Source organism: Eubalaena glacialis, chromosome 2 (assembly GCF_028564815.1).
Source record: "Eubalaena glacialis isolate mEubGla1 chromosome 2, mEubGla1.1.hap2.+ XY, whole genome shotgun sequence".
Lineage (NCBI taxonomy): Eukaryota > Metazoa > Chordata > Mammalia > Artiodactyla > Balaenidae > Eubalaena > Eubalaena glacialis.
The window spans coordinates 160,234,659-160,260,921 of record NC_083717.1 but is presented as its reverse complement, the minus strand read 5'-3'; the positions used below and the strand labels follow the sequence as shown (position 1 = coordinate 160,260,921).

General features: G+C 35.9%; 1 protein-coding gene across 11 annotated transcripts in view; it reads right to left on the bottom strand.

The window, feature by feature from the left end:
* Positions 1-26,263, bottom strand: part of GPHN (gephyrin) — a 615,197-nt gene that overhangs the window by 587,857 nt on the left and 1,077 nt on the right. The gene's annotated exons all lie outside the window — the stretch shown is intronic.

Here is a 26,263-nt window from a genome sequence, read left to right as displayed (position 1 = left end):
TACTAAATCAAGGGAGATGAGTATGGAAAAATTAACTTGAGATTTAACAATATGAAGGTCATTGGTAACATTGTCAAAAGTAGTTTCAATGCAGTGGCAATGGCAAAAGCTTGATTGTACTGGATTTAAGAGGAAATAAGAAGGGAATTGGACACAACACAGACAACTCTTTCAAGGAGTCCGCTGTAAATGGGGAGCAAATAAAGTGTTACCTGGTAAGTAAGTAGGGGAAAAAAAAAAAAGATGTTTTAAAGATAGAAAGAGCAGTAGGTTTTGTCTTCTTACGGCAGTGATACAGTACTGAGAAAACTATGACATAGTGAGAGTGGAGAACTGATGTCCTTAATTAGGCATAAAGAAATAGAATCTAAAACACAATGGAGGGAATTGGCTTTAGAACGGTAGAAAGTAATAGGTGAGAATACAGACTATAGGGATTAGAGATGTTGGTAGTAGGTAGATGTGGTAAAAGGAGTCCATGCAATCAGTTCTCTTCTGATTGCTTCATTTTTTTTCAGTGAGGTAGGAAGCAAAATCATCAGCTGAGGACAAGACGGGGGAAGAGATATTGTTGGAAGGTATGATGACAGAAAACATGAAATCAGTCATTTAAGAGAACAGAAAAATAAATGAGCTAGGAAAATATGGTACTATTTATTAAGGATTCACTTGACATTTGTGATGAATTTAAAGTAAAACTAGTCAGCATGATTTTGCATTTTCCTCTAGACACATACAGCTCCACAGATACAGATTGGATTTAAATGAATATTAGATTTAATCTGGGTTATAGTTTTTCCAACTGAGTGTGACCACATTAGAATGAGACAAGAAAGTTAAGGGTATATGCCAGGGAGTTGAGGATGCATGCTACAGATAATGAAGGACCATGAAATTAAAGTTGGATAAAAGAGGAAGTGGTGACTCAAGGGACAGAGGAACAAATTAAAAGATGGTAAAAGCAATAAATCAATTATTTCTATTTTAAAAATAAGACTTAAGTTGCCCAAATCACACATCTTTTCAGTTACATAACTGGAATAGAATATGAACTTAGATGTGCTTCATTCAAGTCACTCTTTCCATGGTACCAACGGCGCCAGGCTGTCTTGTAAATTTGATTTTCACTGGCATGCCACCCTCTGCCAAGTTGGACCTAAGGTAAATTACAAGTTAAACAATTTTTTCCCAGGCCTCTTCACCTCCCTCTTCTTCCATGTCTCAAACGCTAAGAGCCCTTCAGTGTCCAAACTCACAAATGAGTCTTGCCCTCCCCCCAATTTATACAAAATTACTTTCATTTTTCCCTACCAATGGACCCCCTTCATGAAAATCTGAATCGCTAAGAATCGCTCTGAATGTAAAAATACTGAAGTTTGTTCGGGTTTTTCTGTTAACATCTTACAGGAAAAAAACCTGAACAAACTTTTTGGCCAACCCAATATCTACAAATATAAATGACTAAATAAACCCTCTTCATGGCTATTCTCATTCTAACAGGAAGTCTGGTTAACCCACTTTAAACTTCATTGTGAACCATATTAGGTAAAATAACTGAGCTGCATAAGAACTTTTTATTGACTTTTCTTATTTCCAGCACTCTCTCCCTTACATATATCCTTTATAAAATCCCACAACACAGAATTTTATCTTCTCTCAGAGAATGAGAAAGTGATAACACTACAAGCCATGAATCAGACCCAAACTTGTGTTAAAGTTGGGATTGACATATATACACTTATATGTATAAAACAGATAACCAATGAGAACCCGCTATACAGCACAGGGAACTCCACTGTACAGTAGAAACTAACACAACATTGTAAAACAACTATAGCCCAAGAAAAATTTTTAAAAATAAAAAGATACTTTATATTTAGAAATGTAAATTGAATATTACAGTAAGTCTGAAACTACCTGCAAGCAAGAACTAAAAGTAGCCAGTTAGAGGGCTCTTCTGTTATTATGAGTAAATGGCTGAAAAGACAAAGGTCTTATTTATAATTTATGTCAAGACTACTATTTTTAAAGAAACCATCAAGTTAGGACAATAAGAAGGCTTCAATCCTGAATATATACCAAAGTATCACCACTGACGATCTTGGAAGGCAGAAGGTAGAATTCCACTATAAATACTATACATCTCTGCATTTATATTCAGTTAGCATGGCTAGTAAGTTTTATTACAATTTGCAATTATTCATTCTACCTTTCTTCAAAAGGAGAAGAAACCTCTACCTCTACTTGTTCCTATGTAACACAGTACTTTTTTAGGAGTAAACATCTCTGCCCCACTGACTTTGGCTTTGGCCAATGACATATAAACAAACATCCAAGCAGAAGATTTAAGAGCCAGAACGTATTTCTGCCAACTCTTTCTTTTTTCCCCTGTTGTAAGAACAGAGTGGTCCAAATAGGAGTTGTTCTCCAGCCTGGATCTCAGAATTAGAAGACACATGGAGCAAGAGCAGAGCCACTGCCAACCTTCGGGTAACATGTAGCAAGAGCAAAAAATAAACCTTTGTTTTTGTAAGCTAGTGAAATATGGGGGTCATTTGTCATGCAGTATAACTCAGCAAAAGTTAATTCAGCATGTATTACTTTTATAATCAGAAAAAAATAGATTTCACTGCTTCAATCTTTAAGGACAGTAGGTGTATAATACTTCAACAACAACTAGGGGAAAAAAATGAAGGAAATGTGATCTTTTTAAGACATCAGAGAACTTAAGAAGTAACAAAAAGTAGATAAACTGAAATTCCACCTAAAGAGCCCTCTTTAGGTGAGGTGATAATCACCTGCTTTTTCTTTCCTAGGAGCATTTAAAGATTCCGGGCATAGACTGAGAATTGAGATTGGCCCAGGCAGGAGGACTGGTGAAAACAGTAAGCAGCATAGCTTTTAAGTGTGATGGACTGAAAACTAGAAAGCTCCAAATACAAGGCTAAAAAGGACATTTGCTAAGTTCTACAGTGATGCAGGAGGCTGGGAGAATGAGCTAGAATTGCAGAGTGAGATTTCCCTTAGTTTCATGGTACTTAGGAGAAAACTTGCTAGAAAAGGGAGAATCACACAAGCGAAACATGACAGGTCTCCAACATTGCCTGAATTTGAAGCAGTGTGAAGCAAGAGATCAAAGGGCCAATCTCAAGACCTCCAAAGAACAGAACTGAATCTCCTGTAGTCTTTCAGGACTGTGGAGAAGAAACCTGACAGTCTCTCAATCAAAAATCTAGTAGGGCAAGGTTGACAAGTAAGAGACGATTCAATCTTACTAAAATATTACTGTAACTGCACTCCAGACTGACCCTGATTAAATCCAGCTCAATTCTTAATTAAATTGAGGTGTCAGCACCTCATCCAATTGGCCTAACAGTTGAAAAAGGGAAGAAAGATACCCTCTGGAGGAAGATATCCTCTTCATCCTCTATATAGCTAAGTTACAATATACAGTGTTCAGTATATAATAAAAAATTTGAATTTCTATTAATATAACCACTCTTCTCATCAATATTTTCATGGTATATTTTTTTCCTTCTGTTACAACGTATGTAAAGAGACAAGAGAATATGACCTATAATCAAGAAAAAAACTAGAAAATAGAAGCAGAGTCAGAGATGATGCAGATAGTGGATAAGCAGACAAAGACTTTAAAACAGCAATTATCAATATTTTCATGAAAGAAAAAAATAGAAAAAGTTTATGAAAGGATAGAGATAGTCAACAAAAATGGGAATCTATTTAAAAAGACTATTTTAAAAATGGGACTATTGTTTTTTAATTCCTAGAACTGAAAAAATAAGCTATTTGAAGTAATTTCAGTATTAGGCTGGACACATCAAGAGAGAACAGTAAGCTTAAAAAACAAGTCAATAGAAAATACCCAACTAACCCACACAGAGAAAAGAGTAAAGAGGACAAGCACAAGAGACATATGGGATACAGCCAAAACATCTAACAAGGCTGAGGAGAGAGGAGAGAGGAGAGAGATGAGAGTAGAAGTAACAAAGATATAAAAGCCAAAGTTTTTCCAAAATTAGTGAAAAACATCAACCCAGCAAACCCCAAACAGGATAAATGCAAATAAAATCATGCTTAGATACCACACAAACTTTTAGAAACTAAAAGCAAAAGGAAATTCTTAAAAGCAGCGAAGAAACACACATTACCTTTAAAAGAGCAACAATAAGACTGATGGCTGACTTTTCAAAGGAAATTATGGCAGCCAGAAAAGGAATGACATATTTGTACTGTAGAAAGAATAAAAGACACCAACCTAGAATTGTGTAACAGAAAAGTTTTCCTTTAAAAAGAAAGGTGAAATAAAGATGTTTGTAGACAAACAATAGCTAAGAAAATCTCCCTCCAAGAGATCAGCAATATAAGAAATATTAAAGGAATTACCTCAAACTAAAGGAAAATTATCCCAAATGATAGCAGAGAACTGCAAAAATGAATGAAGAGCACTAGAAAGAGTATATATATGGATAAATAGAAAAAGATATTGTTTAAAAAGTATTAATTTAAGATACACCAATAAATCAAAGATGTTTATGAAAATCTCTAGGATGACTAAAAAAGTATAATTATAGATGAATGTATAACTGAAAAGTTAATTAGTAAAAATGAAATTTATAAAAGTTGACAAATCAAAAAATGTAGGAAGGGAAGAATGAAAAAAAACACAAGGAACAGATGAGATAGATACAAAAGAGGTGGTGAGATGACAGAATTCTACCCAACTATGTTAGTAATCACATTAAATGTAAATAAACATTCCAATTAGAACACAAAGATTGAGACTTCCCTGTTGGCGCAGCGGTTAGGAATTTGCCTGCCAATGCAGGGGACACAGGTTCGATCCCTGGTCCAGGAAGATCTCACATGCCACGGAGCAACTAGGCTTGTGTGCCACAACTACTGAGCCTGCACTCGGGAGCCCATGAGCCACAACTACTGAGCCCGCATGCCACAACTACTGAAGCCCGTGCACCTAGAGCCCAGCTCCGCAACAAGACAAGCTACCGCAGTGAGAAGCCCACACGCTGCAACAAAGAGTAGCCCCTGCTCACTGCAACTAGAGAAAGCCCACACGTAGCAACGAAGACCCAACGTAGCCAAAAATAGATAATAAATAAATAAATAAAATTAAGAACTTAAAAAAAAATCCACAAAGATTGTCAAACTGGATCAAATAAACATGACCCAATAATATGCTACTTCCAAAAGATATACCTTAAACAAAAGAATACAGACAGCTTGAAATAAAAAGAAAAAAATAAACTGTAGAAATACTGATGAAAAGAAAGAGCAATCATATTAATAGAAGTTCTAAAGTAGACTTCAAGACAAGGAATACTACTAGAGATAGAGAAAGACATTTTATAATGACATAATGGTTCAATTGTAAATTATAACAATCCTAAATTTTTATATACCTAACAAGAGCTCCAGAATACATAAAGTAAAAGTTGAAAGAACTGAAAGGAAAAATCTATGGTCATAGTTGGTAATTTTAAGATTCTTCTGTCATAACTGACAAAAACAGAAAGAAAATCATTAAAAATCATTAAAAGATTTGATCAACATGATTAAACAATTTGACCTTGTTGACACATAACACTAACATCAACAAATTGCAGAACATCCTTTTCTAGCACAGATGAAATGTACCAATCTAACACAAACTCCTTCAAAGAATAAAAAAGAGAGACAGAGACTAGTTTTTATGAGGCCAGCAAAACTTGATACCAACACCTGACAAAAATTTTTACAAGAAAGGAAAATTACAGGCTAGTGAATAGACATAAAAATCCCATACAAAATACTGACACATTAAATCCAGTGATACAATACATTGTAACCAAGTGGGACTTATCCTAGTAGTGCAAAGTTAGTTTAACATTGAAATCAGTGTAATTCACCATATTATGGAATTAAGGGCACAAATCATATGATTTATCTCAGTAAGAGCAGAAAAACCATTTCATAAAATTTAACCATTAATAATTAACTTATATTTAAATTAAATATAAATATATTTAAATAAAATTTAGCCATTAATAATTTAGAAAACTAGGAATAGATGGGAAACTTCTTTAATCTGACAAAGGGTACCTACAAAAACCTATAGCTAACATAATAATTAATGTTGAAATAGTGAACATTTTCCCCCCCTAAGTTCAGGAATAAAACTATCACTATTTCTACTAAACATTGTTCTGAAAGTCTTGATCATTGCAATATGGAAAAACAAAAAAGTATAAAGACTAGAAAGGAGTAAGTAATATCATCATTATCCTCAGATGATATGGTTGTAAACAGGAAATACAAAAGAATCTACAAACTACTAAATATTAAAAATAAGCTAATTTATTTGCCATTTGCAGCAACATGGATGGACTTGGAGGCCATTATGCTAAGTGAAATAAGTCAGACAGAGAAAGACAAATACTGTATGATATCACTTATGGAATAGGGAAGAACAAATCTGACTCCACATTGGATCTCTTTCTTTTACTTTAACCTTTGTGTTCTATTGCTTTTGCTACAAGTTAATAAATAAATGTTGCCTATAGCCTGAAATATACAGGATAGACCATTCTCAAGGCTCTGACCTTTAAAACTTTTCTATTCATATAGAGATTAAAAAGTTGCAGAACAGAGAATAACATTTGTCTTGATGGAGGTTTATAGGGACACTGTGACCAGACCTAGCAGACAGCTGCAAGAACAAAGGATTACAGCACCAAGAAATTTGCACAACCAACCACACTCCCTCCTCTTTTACTATAAAAGAAGCCTAAATTCTAACTCAGGCAAGATGGTTCTTCGGGACACTAGTCCACCATCTTCTCAGTCTGCTGGCTTTCCAAATAAAGTCTCTATTCCTTGTCCCAACAATTTGTCTCTCGAATTATTGGCATGTCATGTGGCAAGCAGTATGAGCTTGGACTCGGTAACACTTATATGTGGAATCTAAAACACAACAAACTCAGTGGGAATATAAATTGATACAGCCACTATGGAGAACAGTATTGAGGTTCCTTAAAAAGCTAAAAATAGAACTATCATATGACCCAGCAATCCCACTCCTGGGCATATACCCGGAGAAAACCATAATTCAAAAAAATACATGCACCCCAATGTTCACTGCAGTGCTATTTACAATAGCCAGGACATGGAAGCAACCTAAAAGTCCATCAACAGAGGAATGGATAAAGAAGATGTGGTACATGTATACAATGGAATATTACTCAGCCATAAAAAGGAACAAAATTGTGTCATTTGCAGAGATGTGGTGGACCTAGAGACTGTCATACAAAGTGAAATAAGTGAGAAAGAGAAAAATAAATATCGTATAATATCACTTTTATGTGGAATCTAGAAAAATGATACAGATGAACTTATTTGCAAAGCAGAAATAGAGACAAAAACATAAAAAAGTAGAGAACAAACATATGGATACCAAGGGGCGAAGGTGGGGGGGATGAATTGGGAGATTGGGATTGACATGTATACACTACTATCTAGTAAATAGATAACTAATGAGAACCTACTGTATAGCACAGGCAACTCTACTCAGTGCTCTGTGGTGACCTAGACAGGAAGGGAATCCAAAAAAGAGGAGATATATGTATATATATAGCTGATTCACTTTGCTGTACAGCAGAAACTAACACGACATTGTAAAGCAACCATACTCCAATAAAAATTAATTAAAAAAAAAAAACACAACAAACTAGTGAATAAAACAAAAAAGAAGCAGACTCACAGATACAGAGAACAAACTAGTGGTTACCAGAGGGGAGAGAAGGGGGGAAGGGCAATAAAGGAGTAGGGGGAAAGGGGGTTTATTATGGGATTATATGAAATCATGTTTGTAAAACTTTTGAAAACTGTAAAGCACTATAGAATTTAAAGAATCTTTCATTCAATTAAAAAAATTAAAAATTAAAACAATTTTTCAAATAAATAAAATAGAAAGTAATAAAAAAAAAAGCTAATTTAGCAAGGCTGTTGTTCATTAGACCAAAATACAAAAACCAATGGTATTTCTATGAATTAATATGAAACTGGAAAATGAAATTTAAATAAACAATACCATTTACAACAACATTTTTAAAACATTACATGCCTAGCCATAAACTTAACAAAAGTTATGCAAGACATCTAGATTGAACACCATAAAACACTGTTGAGAGAACTTAAAGACCCAAGGAAATAGACAGATAATCCATAGTCATAGAATGGAAGACTATATTGTAACATGCCAATTGTCTCCAAACTGATCTACAGCTTCGATGCAATCCCAGTCATAATACCAACAGATTTTTTAAACTGTAATCTGATTCTAAATGCATATGACAATACAAATGATGGAGTACAGCCTTCCCCTCCAAAAAAAACAAAAAAAGAATTGAAGAAGAAGAAAAACTTTGGAGAACTTATACTACCAGATATCTAGACTTAGTATAAAGCTATAGTAATTAAGACAAGGTAATGTTGGTGCAAAAACAGACAAACAGACCAGTGGAACAGAAACACTGTAGAAACAAATCCGCCTGATTTATATCAAAGGTACCCTACAATCCAGTGGGGAAAAGAGAGTTTTTTCAAAAAATGATGCCAGATCAACTGCCTATCCATATGTTCAAAAGAAATTCTTGATCTCTACTTCGTCATGCATACAAATTAATTTGAAATGTATCACAGAACCTTAAGTGAAAGGGAAAGCAATAAAGCTTCAAGAAAATTTTGGATAATATTTTAATGATCCTGTAACAGGCAAAGACTGTTTAAACAAGACACAAGAAATTCACTAATCATAAAAAGAAAATTTAATAAATTGAACTTCATTACTGTTAAGAATTTTTATTTATTAAAAGACACTATTAAGAGACTGAAAAGCCTAGCCACAGACTGTGAGAAGATATTTGCCATACATATACACAGAGTTCCCATATTCAGAATTATAAAAAATTCCCACAAATCCATAAGACAAAGACAGTCCTATTAAAAATATATATTTTTTAAATTAATACATTAAAAGGTGCTCAACATCATTACTTATCTGGGAAATATAAATTAGAAGCCACTACACGCTCACCAGAATGGTCAAAATTAGAAAGACGGACAGGGCTTCCCTGGTGGCGCAGTGGTTGAGAATCTGCCTGCCAATGCAGGGGACACGGGTTCGAGCCCTGGTCTGGGAAGATCCCACATGCTGCGGAGCGACTAGGCCCGTGAGCCACAATTGCTGAGCCTGCGCGTCTGGAGCCTGTGCTCCGCAACAAGAGAGGCCGCGATAGTGAGAGGCCCGCGCACCGCGATGAAGAGTGGCCCCCACTTGCCACAACTAGAGAAAGCACTCACACAGAAATGAAGACCCAACACAGCCATAAATAAATAAATAAAATAAATAAAATTAAAAAAAAAAAAAGACTGACAATAGCAAATTTTGACAAGAATGTAGAGCAACTGAAACTTTCCTCCATTGTTGGTGGGGACAGAAAATAGTACAACCTTCTGGGGAAACAATAACTCAGAAATTCTACACCTAGAATGGAGACAATATATTTATGAAAAGACCCATATGAGAATATCCATGACAGCTTTATTAAAAAGTCAAAAACTAGAAACAAGTCAAATGTCCACCAACAGAAAAATAATAATTCAATTTGTTCTGTGGAATACCACATATTAATAAAAAGAACGAATAACTGCTACACACAACGTGGATAATATCATAGACATAATAATGAGCGAAAGAAGTCATTAATTTATATAAAATTCAAGAACAGGCAAAGTTAATCCTTTATGATAAAAATCAGAATAGTGATTACTTGGAGGTGGCAGGGGAATTAGATATTGACTAGTAAAAGGCATGAAGGAAAATTCTGGAGTGCTGGAAATGTTCATGGGTGGTACTTACAAGGATCTATACATACGAAAAATTCACCATACTGTATAATTAACGTTTGTGCATTTTACTGTATACATGTTATATCTCAAATTTTAAAACTCCTACAGTAGATAATTTGAATGGGATATTTGGGACAAATCTTACTACAAAGGATACACCATATAATTTTTTTAATACCCAAGACTAGGAGTAAAGTAGCCTGGATTTAGCTCCAACTCTATCATTTAGATGTGTAAACTTAAATAAGTCATTTAACTCGGTCTTAGTTTCTTTATGTACTAGAGTGGGTAGTACAGATAATCCTTAAAGTTCTTTCTATATCCAAAATCTGAGTCTTTGAGATAAACTCTTTATTTAAAAAATCAAATTCTCAAATTTCAAACTACCACATAGTCACCTGAGGCCTGAATGTAGCAAAACCAAATTAGCTCTTGTAATTTTAACCGAAAACGGTTAAAAGAAGTACATGCTGCTGTTTATCCTGAATCCTCTATACCTATATTTAAGCTCATCTACTTTAGCCAAGACATTCTGGTGCCACCCCTTCAACAGGGAAAGAAACCTGTCAGCCAGATTACCTTTCCTTGTTTTTCTAAGGATGGGTTATTCATTCTTCCACGCCCGCTCAAACCATCTCCTTTAAAATACCATCCCTCCTACAGCCACTCAGTCAAAATTAATTGTTCCTTCCTCTGTGCACCCACAGTATGTTGCTTGTATCTATTACAGCTCTTATTTCATTCTGTATTATAGTTCCTGCATTCTTGTATGCAAGTGGACCCTTTCCAGAGAAAGGATATACTCACTCAGCCAACCAAATCACCCAAATCAACCTTAGGAATCAATGAATAACAGCATAGTAGGATCACCTTCATATCTGAGTCTATGTTAATGGTGGCAAAGTGACATAATAGATACTAAATGCTGCTATACCCTACTCAAAGCAAGAAGAAATTACAATGAATATTCAAATACTGAACTAATTCCAGTCCTTACTTCAGCCTACTCTCCAGCAGAACAATGAAACAGCCAAAGGCAGACAGCTGAAGAAAAAAAGTAAACTAGGCCTGAAATGGGGAAACAAATTATTTATTAAAATAATTACCAAATTAGTTTATGTCAGGAAATAGATGGTTAGGGAGAAAGCAAGCGAACTACTTGGGAGTTAAATATCCAGCATCCCTTTTCTGTTAACTGCTCCTACTCCTGTCCACATGGTCCAACATAACCTCTATCCTCTTATCACAAATGACTGGTCCAGGACAAAGTTCTTCCTCAAGTATTTTAGAAACAAAACTGCGAAAATAAAGTCAGTCCTTTTCTGAATGGCTGAAATGGGAAGATCTAAACAATACAGGAGCAGTCAATGGTAATGTTTTTCGCACTGCGAAAAAGGCAGATCTGTGGTAAGAGAAAATAGAGCTTACTTTACAGAGTGAAGCAAGATGAGAAACAGTCCTTCGGACCTTCAAACCTTGGGTCCAATATTCCTAGGGCCTCATCCCATATTTAGGTTCTGTGAGATAGACACCCCATTATTCTTACAATAAATGTCCCCTTTACTAAGGCTAGCCCAATTTGAATGGTCACTTGCAACCAAAACAATCCTGTGATAGACTGCCACTTTGATGATCCCGAATTAATCATGCTTCCTAGTATTCCTAGTCTCTTCCCACGATGACTCTGGGCTGAGCCTCTGAGTATTTTGACCAATAGAATAATGTCAGAAGTGAGGTTATGCCAGTTTCAGGCCTACCCCTTAATCATCCTGGCAGATTTGTTTCCTCCCTGTCACAACGCTTGCTCTTGGAATACTTCTTGGAACCCAGCCATCGCACCATGAGGCTAATGAATCAGCCATGTGGAGAAACCCACATGCAGGAGAACCAAGGCCCTGGACAACAGTCCCAATCAAGCCTCCAGATGTCTGCTGCTATACCAGAACCCCAACCAATGCCACATAAAGGAGAATGACTGAGTTAATTCATAGAAATGTGAGAAACATTAAATTGTAGTTTTAAGCCACTAAGTTTTGTGGTGGTTTACAATGCAAATTTTAATATAAAAGTTTAATTCACATGCAGGTAACTTAAAATTATACTTGCCTAACACAAACTGTGTCTCTGAGCATGGAGTGAGAAACTATGGCCCTTGGGCCAACTCTGGCCAACCATCTGTTTTTGTAAATAAAGTTTCGTTGGAACACAGTCATGCTCATTTATTTACATATTGTCTATGGCTGCGTTTATGCTATAAGGGCAGAGCTGAGTGGCTGTGATAGAAATTATACATCCCACAAAGCCTAAAATATTTACTATCTGGCCCTTTACATAAAAAGTTTCGTAAACCCTGTCACGCAGAACTTGGCAAGTGTTTTAATATATAAATAACTAAACCTGTAAACCTACTTTACAACCAACTCCTCGTACCTAAAGGATGACACTATAAACATTCAGTAGTATTAGCTTAACAAAACACAAAGCACATCACATGGCACATACCTGCCAAAGGCTGAATATTTGTGTCAGGCCCCGCCAAATTCACATACTGAAACCTATTCCCCTAGTGTAATGGTGTTTGGATGTGGGGCCTTTGGGAGGTGATTAGGTCATGAGGACACAGCCCTCATGAATGGGGTCAGTACCCTTATAAAAGAGACCCAGAGAGTTCCCTCCCATTTTCTGCCATGTGAGGAGACAGAGAGAAAATGGCTGTCTATGAACCAGGAAGTAGGCCCTCACTGGACACTGAATTTGTTGGTAACTTGATCTTGAACTTCCCAGACTCCAAAACTGTAAGAAGTAAATTTCCGTTGTTTATAAGCCACCTAGTCTATGGTACTTTGTTACAGCAACCCAAGTAGACTGAGACAGTTACTGAATTGTGTTGCACTGTCTGTTAACAAGTCAGGCTATGGTCAGACTAACAGATTAATCAACAGGAAATGACAGGCCAGGAAAACAATAGTAATAAAATCAGATCCATACCTATTTAGCTGTTTAAAAGTTCCTACTTATGGGGGTGGGGGGGGTCTCTATTTCAAGTTTCTCATGTTATTAGATATGACCCACTTCTGAATTGCATTAAGAATCAGAAAGTAATGAATGTTTCATTATGATGCATACGTGACAATTTTTTAAAATTAATAATGCTTCATAGACCCATCTGCAGAAGAAAACCGGAAAATTCCAAGCCCAATACTGACCTAAATCAATTATTCTCAAACCTTCCTGCCCAAAATCATCTTTGGCAATGCTTTAAGTTCTAGAGATTTTCTTTTGGTACCTGATTTTATAAAGTATCGATCTCCTTTTATATATAATATTCATCTGTCTTATGCCCCAAGTCAACCCAAACACAAGGTCTAAGCCTTGGCTCACTGTCCCTGGGATTTACTATTTTCCTCATATGTCAATTAAAACTCTCTTTTCTACAAATCAACAATTATCTATGTAAATAGTTTCATTTTGCTATCACTTTACCACCCTGTATTACTGCACCATTTGTATAACACTTAAAACTTTTCCACTTTAACTAAAGTATTCCATAACTATAATACCTACATATCTGTATGTAGAGGCAGTTTTCTCCACAGATCTTAACAAGCCCTAGAGAATATTAGAAGCAGTTTCCCATATATACTTTACTTTAAACCTACGCCTCAAAAATCTCAAATTCTTGTCCTTAGTTACTACACTACAAACAGCATCTTCTGACTCTAACAACACCAGAATTAAGCTAGAAAATAAGAATTTAGATCAAGCAAAACCCCAGTACAGTATTGTTCCTTAATGATGTTCCTAAAATAAGATACAATAAAAGAGAAAAACAGCATGGAAATAAACCATGATTGGGTCAGATATCTAAAAGTTATATTGGTTGCTTTCTGTTATCATCTTTGTAAAGGTAATTAGATTCAAATTATTACAATATATAACAACAAACACTTAATGAATATTTATTATGTGGGCACACTCACTCAACATTTACATTTATTATTTCACTTATCAAAACAACCCTCTAAAGCAGGCAAAGGATTTTTCCCCATTTCGTGGATGAGAAAATTGAAGCTTAGAGAAGTTAAGTAACTCTAAAACCTACACTTAACTCAGGTATAAACCCAGGTGGTCTAATCCACAGCCTACCTACTATTCTGAATATCTGTGTGAACCTAAAACATAATATTGTTCATGAAGGTATATGTCTTATTTTTACAATAGCTTCATTTTAAATATTTAATAGCAAAATAATCATAGTATTTGGGGAGAATACTAATTTTTGCTTTCCAGGTCTCTGGTGTATCACTACAATTTAAATTTAAAAAGAAAAAGGTAATACCTTGAAACCTCTAAATCTCTATTATTCTTCTAAGCTTGATTGTGTGAATCAGTTATTACACTTACATGTGTGTAAATTTTATTCTAAATCTTAAACATTTTCCAATTTGAACTCTCTGCAGCATGTGACAGTGAATGAAATAAAACTGCACATATTTTGCAATGGAAGTAACAGACATTTATTATTTCCATTTACACTTGGTATGAATGTCAGTGTCTTCTAGCAGTTTTTCCTGTTTGAAGCAAGGAAGACATTTCAAATCAACAATTTTGCTGTCAGTAACAGGTTGTAGATAATGTGAATACAAGCAATGAGAGAATGGTAAACATGAGGTATGTTCCTGAGATTGGGATTATTAAGATTTTAGAGCTGAAGGAGATTTTAAAAAGCATCTTTTCATCTTTACATTTTACAAATAATGATACCAAATGCTCACTGGAAAAATCCAAAATAGAACTTATTCCAGGGTTCTTTCCCCATACAGTAGTAACAGAATCAAGACTGGTCTTTGCTATCATAGATTTTCTGAATAAGATAATATAGTCAGCCAATCTTTTAATGTGGAAAGAAAAAGAAAAAAAAGTCAGAGGCGATAACTGGGGGAAAAAAAAAATATATATATATATATATTTACATTTTAAAGTATATATACATATATATACTTTAAAGGCAAATCCAGAAAAAAAATTAATTTTCATAGTAGAGATTACTGTAGGAAACCACTATTTCTACAGCAAAAAGCTAAAAGAATATAAAGGTGTTATATAGACTTCCAAAATATCATTCGCAGGGGAAAGACCACTATTTCCCAAAGAAGTGTTGAACAGAATTCTGGTATGTCTTGAAAAAATGTTCCATTCTCAAAAAGTTTTGGAAACACTAGACTAAATAAAGTTCAACAGGCTCCACAACTGTAACACCATTCACATCTTTAACATGTTAATATGCTCTAGTATACTGTTAATCTCCATAAGGAGAGATATATTATATACCACTTTCCAAATTTATTTGACCACATAAAAATCTCTTAACATCATACCTATTATAACATTTCCCTGAGAAGTGCTAAACTTAGGAACAAAACTTAGGAAATACTGGGAGGGATCGTTTGTAGAAAAAAAAAGACTAAAGACTCATAGCTAGGGACTTCCCTGGTGCCGCAGTGGTTAGGAATCTGCCTGCCAATGCAGGGGACACGGGTCGAGTCCTGGTCTGGGAGGATCCCACGTCCCTCAGAGCAACGAAGCCCGTGCACCACAACTACTGAGCCTGAGCTCTAGAGCCCGTGAGCCACAACTACTGGGTCCCTGCACTAGGACTACTAAAGCCCGCACGCCTAGGGCCTGTGCTCTGCAGCAAGAGAGGCCACTGCAATGAGAAGCCCGCCCACCGCAGCAAAGAGTGGCCCCCGCTTGCCGCAACTAGAGAGGACCCGCGCACAGCAACGAGGACACAGGGCAGCCAAAAATAAAATTTAATTAATTAATTAATTAATTTGTAAAATAAAGGCTCATAGCTGATCAAAAATTTAAATAAAGCAACATAAAAGAACTATTGTAAAAACTAGTAAAATCTTACTCTCTATTACATGCATACTACTGTTCTAAAATGTCCTTAGATAACCACACTTATGCAGTGTATGAAAAAGTGGAAGTCAGTCATTGTGAGCGCTCCTGATAAATTAACCACTGTTGATATTAGGGGGCCCTGAGTTTAACCCACTAGTTCTCACACATTAACTTGTTCCAGTTCCAATTAGAACTATCTGCCAGAGGACCACTTTCATGGAAGAAGCAGGAGAAAGGAAATAGGGCAGATAAACTATACTCTTAGGGGGGAAAATAAGAAAGCAAAAAGGCATAAAGACTTAAGAAAACCTCTAAATTCTGCCCTTCTAGTGGCAGAAACCCCTCTTCGTTTGAAGGCTTCCCTATCCCCTTCTGCGTGTGATTCTGGTGACGCTGCCTATTTAGTGTCCCAATCCCAAAACAGACATGAAATACAGACCTGGCCAATCACAGTCCTCACTTTCCTAGTCACAATGATTGGCCCAAAGATGGACCTGTGAGCCAAGCCAGGTGAAGAAGCAACCTGGAATTTTATATACAAATGCCATGAAAAAGAAAATCTCTCCTCTGGATTCACTAGTTGGGTACGGAAAACCTGATTGACTATTACTATAATCTCCTAACCTGCACCCTCCTTGCCCCAATTCTGGCTACATCAAGGAAGTCAGCATGCAACATACTGAAAAATCAAAGCACTAAAACGGAGAATAAGTGTCCATCATTACAGTAATCCCCTGGACACACTGCTTGAGTATCTAAAGTCAGTTCCTCCTCTATACTCTATGTAAATTAATAAATTCCCCTTTTCACTTAAGGTAATTGTGAGCTGGGTATCTGTCGTCTGCAATCTAATCCACGTATATAACTCAAGAAAGAGTTGTATCTCAAAAGAACTCGTAAAGATTAAAAAGATAATACCAAATGAAAGTGAGAATATTAATTACAATTAGTACAAACTTGTCTTCCAAAAAGGGTGTAATTTCTATCAAAAATTTTAAACGCAGATAGTGTTGACCCCAAAATTCTATTTATAGTAATTTAACTTACATTTTTAAAAAAACTCACAAATATGCAATAATAAATGTACAATGTTATTATCTGCAACATTTGTCACATGAAAAAAATAAGAAACCTCTATGGACATCAATTGAGGACTGACTAAATATAGCGTAACTTATGATGCAATACAATAGAGCCATTAAAAAGAAAGATGTGTATCTATATGAATTAATTATTAAATGCCAAGGAGTATAACGTAGTGGTTAAGAGCTTACACTCTATGAACAGACTACATGGGTTCAACTCACAGTTTGGCCTTTTATCAGCTTGGCTTCTTATTGCAGTAATTTGAGCAAATTACTTAATCTCTCTCTGCTACCATTTCTTCAAATGCAAAATGGTGATACTATTATGAGGATTAAATAAATTAATAGGTTCTATGGCAGGCTCTAGAAAATTATTTCACACTTGGTAAGCTCTTGATAAACTCTGTATTATCATTTTCACTAATATGAAAAGTTGCCCAAGATATGATGGAAAAAGAAGAATATGTATGAGCAAAGATCACAAACTCAAATACCTATGAGGTGAGGCAGATAACAAATAGGTTAAGTGGGAATTGTGGCAAACTGGAGAATACATGCCCTATCTCAAGGGGACAGCCACTCTAACCAACTATTGTCCTGTGGGAAAGAGGTTGCAGTGTTGCTGAATCTTAAAAAGCTAAAAGTACGGGTTTATATAAAATGTCATTTTTTAATGTTAGAAACATACTTTTTTGTAAAGACATAGTATGGGCCTAATGAACATGTGTACTGGTCAGTTATGGCCTGTAGTCTGCCACTGACTGCCACAAAAAGGCATCTCCCGTAGATTAGAAACTATAAGTGGGGAAGGGAACAAGTGTGTAAAGTCACAACTGAAAAGAAAACACTAGAGAGAACTATACTACCACACTCCACAATAAAAGATATTCAGAATAGAATATAGAAATGTAATTGCTCAGAGTACAGTCAGACCTGTGCTCGAATTCTGGCAGGGCCACTGGTGTAATCTTGAGCAAGCTACCTGACCTATTTCTCAGGCGGTGTAAACGGAATAATATATTACCTTATAAAGGTTGTAACGATAAAATAACATGGGCAAAGTGCTAAGCACAAATAGAACATATTTATGCCATATATATGTATGTATATATATAAACTCGACAGATGTTAGCTATAATTACTTAAACCTGAATGAATAAAATAATTAAATTATGTTCAATATTTTCTATCTTAGAAAGCAGGAAATGTGTAATGGTTTAAAAATTTGTGTCAAAAATGGCTTGACATGAAAACGGTTTTGGTGCTTATACTTATCTACAACAAAAATAAAATACAGAAGCACTTTATTCCTTGAAATGCAACATAAACGTAGCATGATTTGTCAACATCTAACTTGACTAAATAGTGTGTTCATGTTAGTGCTAAAATATAAGCTCCAAGAGGATAAGGACTGTGTCTGTTTTATTCACTATTGTATCCCTCACTTCAGCACAGAGCCTGGCACATAGTAGGTGTTGATTATTGAACACATTATTTCCTTTCTCCCTCATTAACTATGTAAGGTAAGCATAACTTCATTCAATGCTAAGGAAACGGAGATAAAATGTGGTTAAGTGTCTTGAAAGCGGTGGAAGATGTAGAACTTTTGACTCCTATTTTATGCTATTTTGACCTTCAGAATTAACCTTCAAAATAACCTGCAGCATTTTCAGAATCTTTTACCTATAATTTCAATTTTTAATTTTTTAAGATGACAGTTTAAAAAATTACTCTAAAATTACTCTAAAATAATCCTCATACAGATTATGCCCATCAACTAAGAATACATATACAAATTAATTAGAAAATAGATTAAAAAATACATAAAGAAATACATAAGGGAAATATAAAGAAAATATATAAAATATTAAATTTGATAGTATAAAATATCTCAAATAGACATCATTGGTATCATCCTATTACCAGTAATAAATATACAGAAAAATACTAAACCCCACTCCATCTACCCTGAACTGTCTTTTTAGTAATAATTGCAAAGTTCTAGTTTATCTAAATGTTTCTCAGTAGCTGCTTCCTAAACTACTAAGTGTCACACCATCCAATTTTTTTTAATTAAACATCTTCTATGCAAATACTTCATTAATAGGTGCTATGACAAAAGGGCACAGAAGAAGTGAAGAACACCATCACCTGTTTCAAGAACTTTAAAATCTACTTTAAAGAAGATATTTATACATGAAGCTATTAGCAAATTATGCCAAAACAGCATATGAAGAGGAAAAGAAGATTATTGAGTATACAGTTAACCCTTGAACCAGAGCAGTTTGAACTGTACGGGTCCACTTACACCCAGGATTTTTTTCAGTAAGTACTACAGTACTACACAATCCAAGGTTGGTTGAATCAACATATAAGGAACCTTGGATAGGGGAGAATCACAGCTATGGAGGACCAATTACAAAGTTAAACTCGGGTTTTGTACTGTGTGGGGTGGGGGACGGGGGGTTGGCACCCCTACTCCCCCCCCAACCCCACTGTTCAAGAGTCGACTGTATAATCCAAGTTAGACATACATGGTAGGCATTTTCACATACATTATCTCAGTTCTTTTTTTTTAATTAATTAATTAATTTATTTATTTGGTTGCACCGGGTCTTAGTTGCAGCAGGTGGGCTCCTTAGTTGTGGCAGGTGGGCTCCTTAGTTGTGGCAGGTGGGCTCCTTAGTTGCAGCTCGCCAGCTCCTCAGTTGCAGCTCGCCAGCTCCTCAGTTGCAGCTCGCCAGCTCCTTAGTTGCAGCTCGCCAGCTCCTTAGTTGTGGCACATGGGCTCCTTAGTTGCAGCTCACCAGCTCCTTAGTTGCGGCACATGGGCTCCTTAGTTGTGGCATGTGAACTCTTAGCTGTGGCATGCATGTGAGATCTAGTTCCCTATCAGGGATCGAACCTGGGCCCTCTGCATTGGGAGCACAGAGTCTTAACCACTGCACCACCAGGGAAGTCCCATTTTTTTGTTGTTGTTGGTTTTTTTGTTGGTTTTTTGTTTTAATATTTATTTATTTATTTGGCTGCGTCAGGTCTCAATTGCGGCACGTGGGCTCTCTAGTTGTGGTGTGCCGGCTCTAGAGCTGCAGGGCATGTGGGATCTTAGTTGCCTGACCAGGGATCAAACCTGTGTTCCCTGCACTGGAAGGCGGATTCTTAACCACTGGAAGTCCCCTCAGTTCTTAACAACTCTGTGAAGTAAGCATTGCCATCTTCATTTGGAGAAGGAAATTGAAATTCATAGAGGTTAAATGACTTTCCAAAATAAAGGGCATATCAGGATCTGAGATCTGAAATACAAGTCTGACTCCAAAGTCTTTTTTTTTTTTTTCTTTAAACTACATCTTGCAGCCTCCCACATGTACATGATTACAGGGTGTAGCAACATTTACAAACACTAAAGGAAAAGAAAGACAGACATCACTGTAGAGAATAATTCCTAGGAAAGATTTTGTTGAGGAAATGAAGTGTGAGCTGAGCCTGAAATGAAGTGTAAAACTGAAACTACTGTTAATTTTGTGATTAATACCACAAAAATTTCTAAATGAAAAAAAATCTAAATATTTTCCCTTCGGTTTATACTGACTGGACCTAATCACTGAAATTTTTCATCCTTTCTTCCATTTCTTATCCTCTTGCATTTTTAATGTATAATCTACCCCTCCCCCATAATCATTCCCATTATAAAGACAAAAAAAAAAAAACCTAAGCCTGATATACTATATTTCTCTTTCCGGCTGGTCAAGATACTAAAGGATAGAAACCTATTTTGCCATATGAGCCTCCTTCATGTTAGTGGTGAGAAAAGCTGAGAGAGAGAGTTAAATAATTCTGCTCAAAGTTACAGGACTTTACTGGCCAAACTAGCATTAGATAGAGTCTTCTAGAGTTCTTTCTGTGGCCCTGTGCTCCTTAATTGTTTCTCACCAAAGTACCAATAACAGAAGAACAATGAGGTCTGGAGTTATACAATGGGTTCACTTGAAATTTCTCTGAAGTTTGATTTTGTCTAAAAGCTCCTTTAAAATTCTACATTCATGCCTAATTTACTCATGCTTACTGTAATATTAAAGTGGTTTAAATTATATACTCTAAGTAAAATTGATACTTCAAGAATTACTATGTTTGTTCCCATAGCTTAGATTCTAAGGCTTAGAATCCTTAGAGTATCCCTTGAACACAATGTCACATATCCCAACTTGAGAAGCAGGGCACAAATTGCGTAAAGTTCCTTCCACCACATTTGCTTGCTCCTTTATTTGTCAAATCAGGACATTTTTTAAAGCATAGTAAATTTAATTCCATTCTTTCAAAATGTATACTTACTGGCAAAACTACTGTAAAAGTTGTTGGAGTTGTTTATTTTAATTACAATATATTCAAGAAGTTCTACTTACTTAGTTTAAATCAATTAAGTACAAACTCACTTATGAACTCATTAAACCACCTGGATGGAATTTCTACATCACAATACCTCATTAGACATTTGCTTTTCGGGGAGGTCGCTCAAAAATTAAGTAAGGTTTCATGCTATTCATATTAAATACAGATCCAATTATTTTTATTTTTAACATCTTTATTGGAGTATAATTGCTTTACAATCGTTTGTTAGTTTCTGCTTTATAACAAAGTGAATCAGCTATACATATACATATATCCCCAGATCGCTTCCCTCTTGCATCTCCCTCCCACCCTCCCTATCCCACCCCTCTAGGCGGTCACAAAGCACTGAGAGATCCAACTACTTTTAAACAGGTTAAATAATCTTTTCTTCTTCCTTGGTATTCATCTTCTCTGCCCGGATGTGAAGGAAGAAATCCCTTGTGGTTTAATTTTTTTGTTTTTAGGATTTTTTTTTTTAACATCTCAAATTCCAAATATGCTTAGTTCTTCAATCCTATTTACAGGTGCAAAGTATAGACTTTATCTATTTTACTCACTGTATCAAAAAAAGCACCCTATTCACCTTAACCAGGAATCTCTCACCAGTAAGAGAAAAACAGATTCATTCATCATTTCCTCCCCAATAACATACTGCTGATTCTCCACGACATACCTTAAAGTCAAACAGTCATATGTATTTTGAATATAGTTAAAACTCTTACTATGTTTACATACTACTAGTTTATAAAGTCTTTGGCCAGTGGTGATAGTATTAAATGTATTCAATAGAAGTTAATGTAATGATTTCTTACTTTAATCACGAATACATTGCTTCCAACCAAAAATTCATGAAAGAACGACCTAGTTTGAGAAATAGGCTTCTTTTTAGTAACAGTCATATAGATCAATATTGGTATGTTTGCCAGTACACACAATTCCATTTCACAGGATATAGGTTTTGTTTGCAATAGTGATTTGCCTTACTTAATGACAACATCTATTCTCAAAAGATATATTTATATACCTTTATCAGTAAATGGGCTTTTCAGAAAATAATATTGACACACATAATGCACAAGGATAAGCATGAGGAATGAAATAAAATAAACGATTGAACAATTCCAGAGTCAAATGATTATTACCTCCTTAGCTTAGAACTTGTTTTTTTAATATTTTGAATGACTTTATTTATAAATGACTGAAATACCTCCTACATGTAACTAATATTTTTGGTTTCTAGTTTACAATTAGTCTTCTATTTAATCTTTATTATCTAGTTTTATATATGTCTAATAAATCTTCCTGATTACAAATCTACAATTTAGTGCAATAAAATGTATACTACTAGAGCAAAAACATGATTTTAAAATGCCCTTTCCTAAAAATTTGTATCATTTTCTCATCCATGCCACTGTTAGTGAATATTTAGGTAATGGATTATCATCTTTAGCTAAGTGCTTTGGTATACCAAACATTAGCAGTGGCTAGCTAACATGATATTTAATAACCAATGAAACATAATCTATCCCACTCTATATCACAAACATATATGTATTCATTATTTTCCTGATGTTTCCACGGAACTTACAGTGGTAGAAGTAGTGTGCTCCCTTGATAAACAGCTTCTTTAGAAATAGACAAAAATAGGTGGAAAATGACACATTTGATATAGTGAGCCTGCTGTGTACTTGTTAAGACTGTAAGTATAATTACTACTGAAGTTGTAAAAAAAAATAATAAAAATTCCTACATCTGCCCCACATCTTGTTTCTAGTTTCAAAGCAACAGATACTTGTTTATTTGCCTCATGTTATTCATCATCACATTGTTTTTAGTCTGTTAAAAACAGTAATAGAAGTAAAGAACATTAGATACAGATGCATTAACAACTAGAGCTTAGATCACTAAAGACCATATAACTTTCATTTCTAACAAATCAACATAAAACAGTTACTAACAAAGATATTGTTTTTAGAGATTGACAATAATCTTCAACATAAAATGTTTCCATGAAAACCTATGTAAATGTTCCCATTTTCCTGAACAAAAAAAAAATATAACTAACATATCCATGTTACATTAGCTATCACACTCTGACTTCCAAGTTCTGAATGATTCAAGATAGTAATAAAAAAAAGAAATGCCTTTGCGAAATATTTTCCTACCATACTCTTTCAAAATTCTAAGTTAATTCATTTGATACGAAGTTTCAAGAGACTGCGTACCATATTTGCCAAATTCATAGCTGAGATAAAGATTACAAAAACACCTAGAAGATGAAAAGTTTCAAAGTGGTATAAAAACTATCTTTCAAGATATAATCAAGGATGTCGCAAAGAAATCAAAGATTTTAGAAATGACAACACAATTCACCAAAATACTAACATATTGTAAAATATGTGCATTTCCTCTAAAATATGTAAAACCTCTAAAACCTCTAAGTTTTCCTCTAAAACCTCTGTAAAACAGACTTAGATAAAATACTTAAAATCACTATTATGAAACATGGAGAGGATATTTTATAAAACAAGCCCTCCACCTTTAAGAAAGCCACAAATTATAACTCACAAAATCAAGGTTTTAAGTGTGGCTTCAATTCAATTTTCTTAAGTATGAAATCATAGTACTTAAGTTCAGTAAAGAATAATTTTACATAGTAAAACTGCAGTACTTGGAAGTTCTACAAGACAAAATTGTGCAACATGGCTTTATTTCTGTAGGTTTTCTTTGTGTGTACAAAATCACATGGAATGTTAAGACCATAAATATTAAGCTGTTTGTAGTAAAATCCACTATCCAGACTGGGGACTGCTGCTCCTTCCTCTGATTCTTCTCCACATTTCCAGGCTCTATCATAGCAGACAATACTTATATCACTAACTTTAAGTAAAAACCTCTCAGAGTTATTTCTGACTTCAAATATCTATTTTATCACCAAATTCTATTGTCTTCTGTTACCACTTCTCCCAAATGTGCAACTTCCTTTTCATTCTTTCACCTATATCCTTATTCCTGACCCTAGGCTTCTTCCCCTAAACTACTGTACCTCATTCTCATGTGAGTTTCCCTAGATTGTCTTTAATTCCACTGCCAAAGTTATCTTCTCTCATTGACATTCTGCTCGTGCCACCTACCTATCCTACCTGGGCATTCCAGGGCCTTTGCATTACATTTTTATTCTGCTCAAGAGCCTCACCCTCAGCAACATATTCATTTATAAGGTTGCCACTGACTTTCAAGTCCCCTTAAAAATGTCAGTTTCTTCTTAGCCCTGGTAAATGTACCAAATTATCCCTTCAGGTAATCACATTTGCTCCTAATCCATCTGAGTACGGAATACCTTTTACATTTAGCTCTCAATCACACAAGTAATTTATTTAGACAATTTTAGCACAGTGATGACATACACTGTTTCTTTAGTTGTTTGCATACCAATGTCATCCCTACTGGACTGCAGAGACACAGATAAGGGCTGCAGCTTTCAAAGCATTCTGTACAACAGCTATCTACAATGTCACTTAACCCAGGTAAGATGATTCACTAAATAAAACTATTATAGAAAGCTTAAATAAACAAAAAAGAAATTTTTTCTAATCTCTATGGTTTAACTTTAAAACATCTATGACCTTTCATTTCCATGGACAGTTGACATACTTTGGTTTCTATTAAGCTTCATTCTCACTACTCTAATAATTTTCAAAGCACGGCTAGAATTTAAAGTGCAAGTTGAGGGTTGATATAGGGTATATACTTTTACACCCCGCAATTAGATTCTTTGAAAATCAGCAATGTCAACTCCAAGACTTCTGAGTTACAACTGAATCTTCACACAAGGCAAGAGCTTCAGCACCAAAAGAAGAGAACAGCGCATCTTCTAAGGCGGGGGGGGGGGGGGGGGGGGGGGGCGGGGGAGGGTCCCTTCCCTGCAACTGGTTTAGACTAGTTTCTCTATCGCAGGGGCTTTCAATTAGGAAAATTCAATAAATCACCATTAACATCTGGAAACAATATCAGAGAAAGGCGACCCAGTTACTTAAAAGACAGGAAGGGGTACCATGGAAATCTTTTTCATAAAACTCAGCAGCCAAATTAAGCTTTGCATTTTTTATCTTACCAAGAGAGATTTTTTCTACCTAATAATAAAAGCAAGTTTCATTCAATTTAGTTCCTTCTCGAGTACCGTCTCAACCTGTCAGAACTTGACAAGGGAAAAAAAATTTAGAAGTGTGTGTGTGTGTGTGTGTGTGTGTGTGTGTGTGTGTTGGGGGGGCGGGAGGTGGGAGGAGAACACCAGGATTCCCGTCTACCTCGCTTCTTTTTCCGAAATCAGCAAGTCCTGGATTTCCTTCACTCCTAACTAAGCCCTCAGGTTCCAAATATAGTTCTTTAACCCCCACCTCGCCACGCAATTACACAGAAACCTTACCAACTACAGAACCACAGCAGAAACCCCTACAAATCGGCTTGCTATTCATCTCGGAAGTCATGCCCTGCAGCAACTGCCTGTCGCCGAACTGAGGGATATTACCCAAATACAGCGCAACGGAATCAGACATGCAGAGCACACACGGCTTCCGCGAGGGAGGGAAACGCGACCCGGGAAAAGTGCGCTCCTCACAAGCCTCCGGACCATCCGGGCGGGGGGTGGTCCCAGAAGGGAGGGGAACAGAAGAGCCCGAGTGGGGGAATCCTTCCCTCTCAAGTAAAAAGGGCTGGATCCCCCGCCGCAGATAACAGCCTGTCCCTCTAAGAAAACGAAGAGGCGGGCAGAGGGCCCTTTGCTTGGAAAGGCGGAATGCAAACACTTTCCGAGGTCTGGGTGCAAGCCGATCCCCCACCTCCCGGGGGAGATGAGGGGTGTCCCGTGGGTGGCTGAGGGAATTCCCGGCTCGCGAGGGGCAGCCGGAGGCGGAGCAGAGTTTTGCCTAACGAACACCCATGTCGGCTCCGGCCGGTGCCCC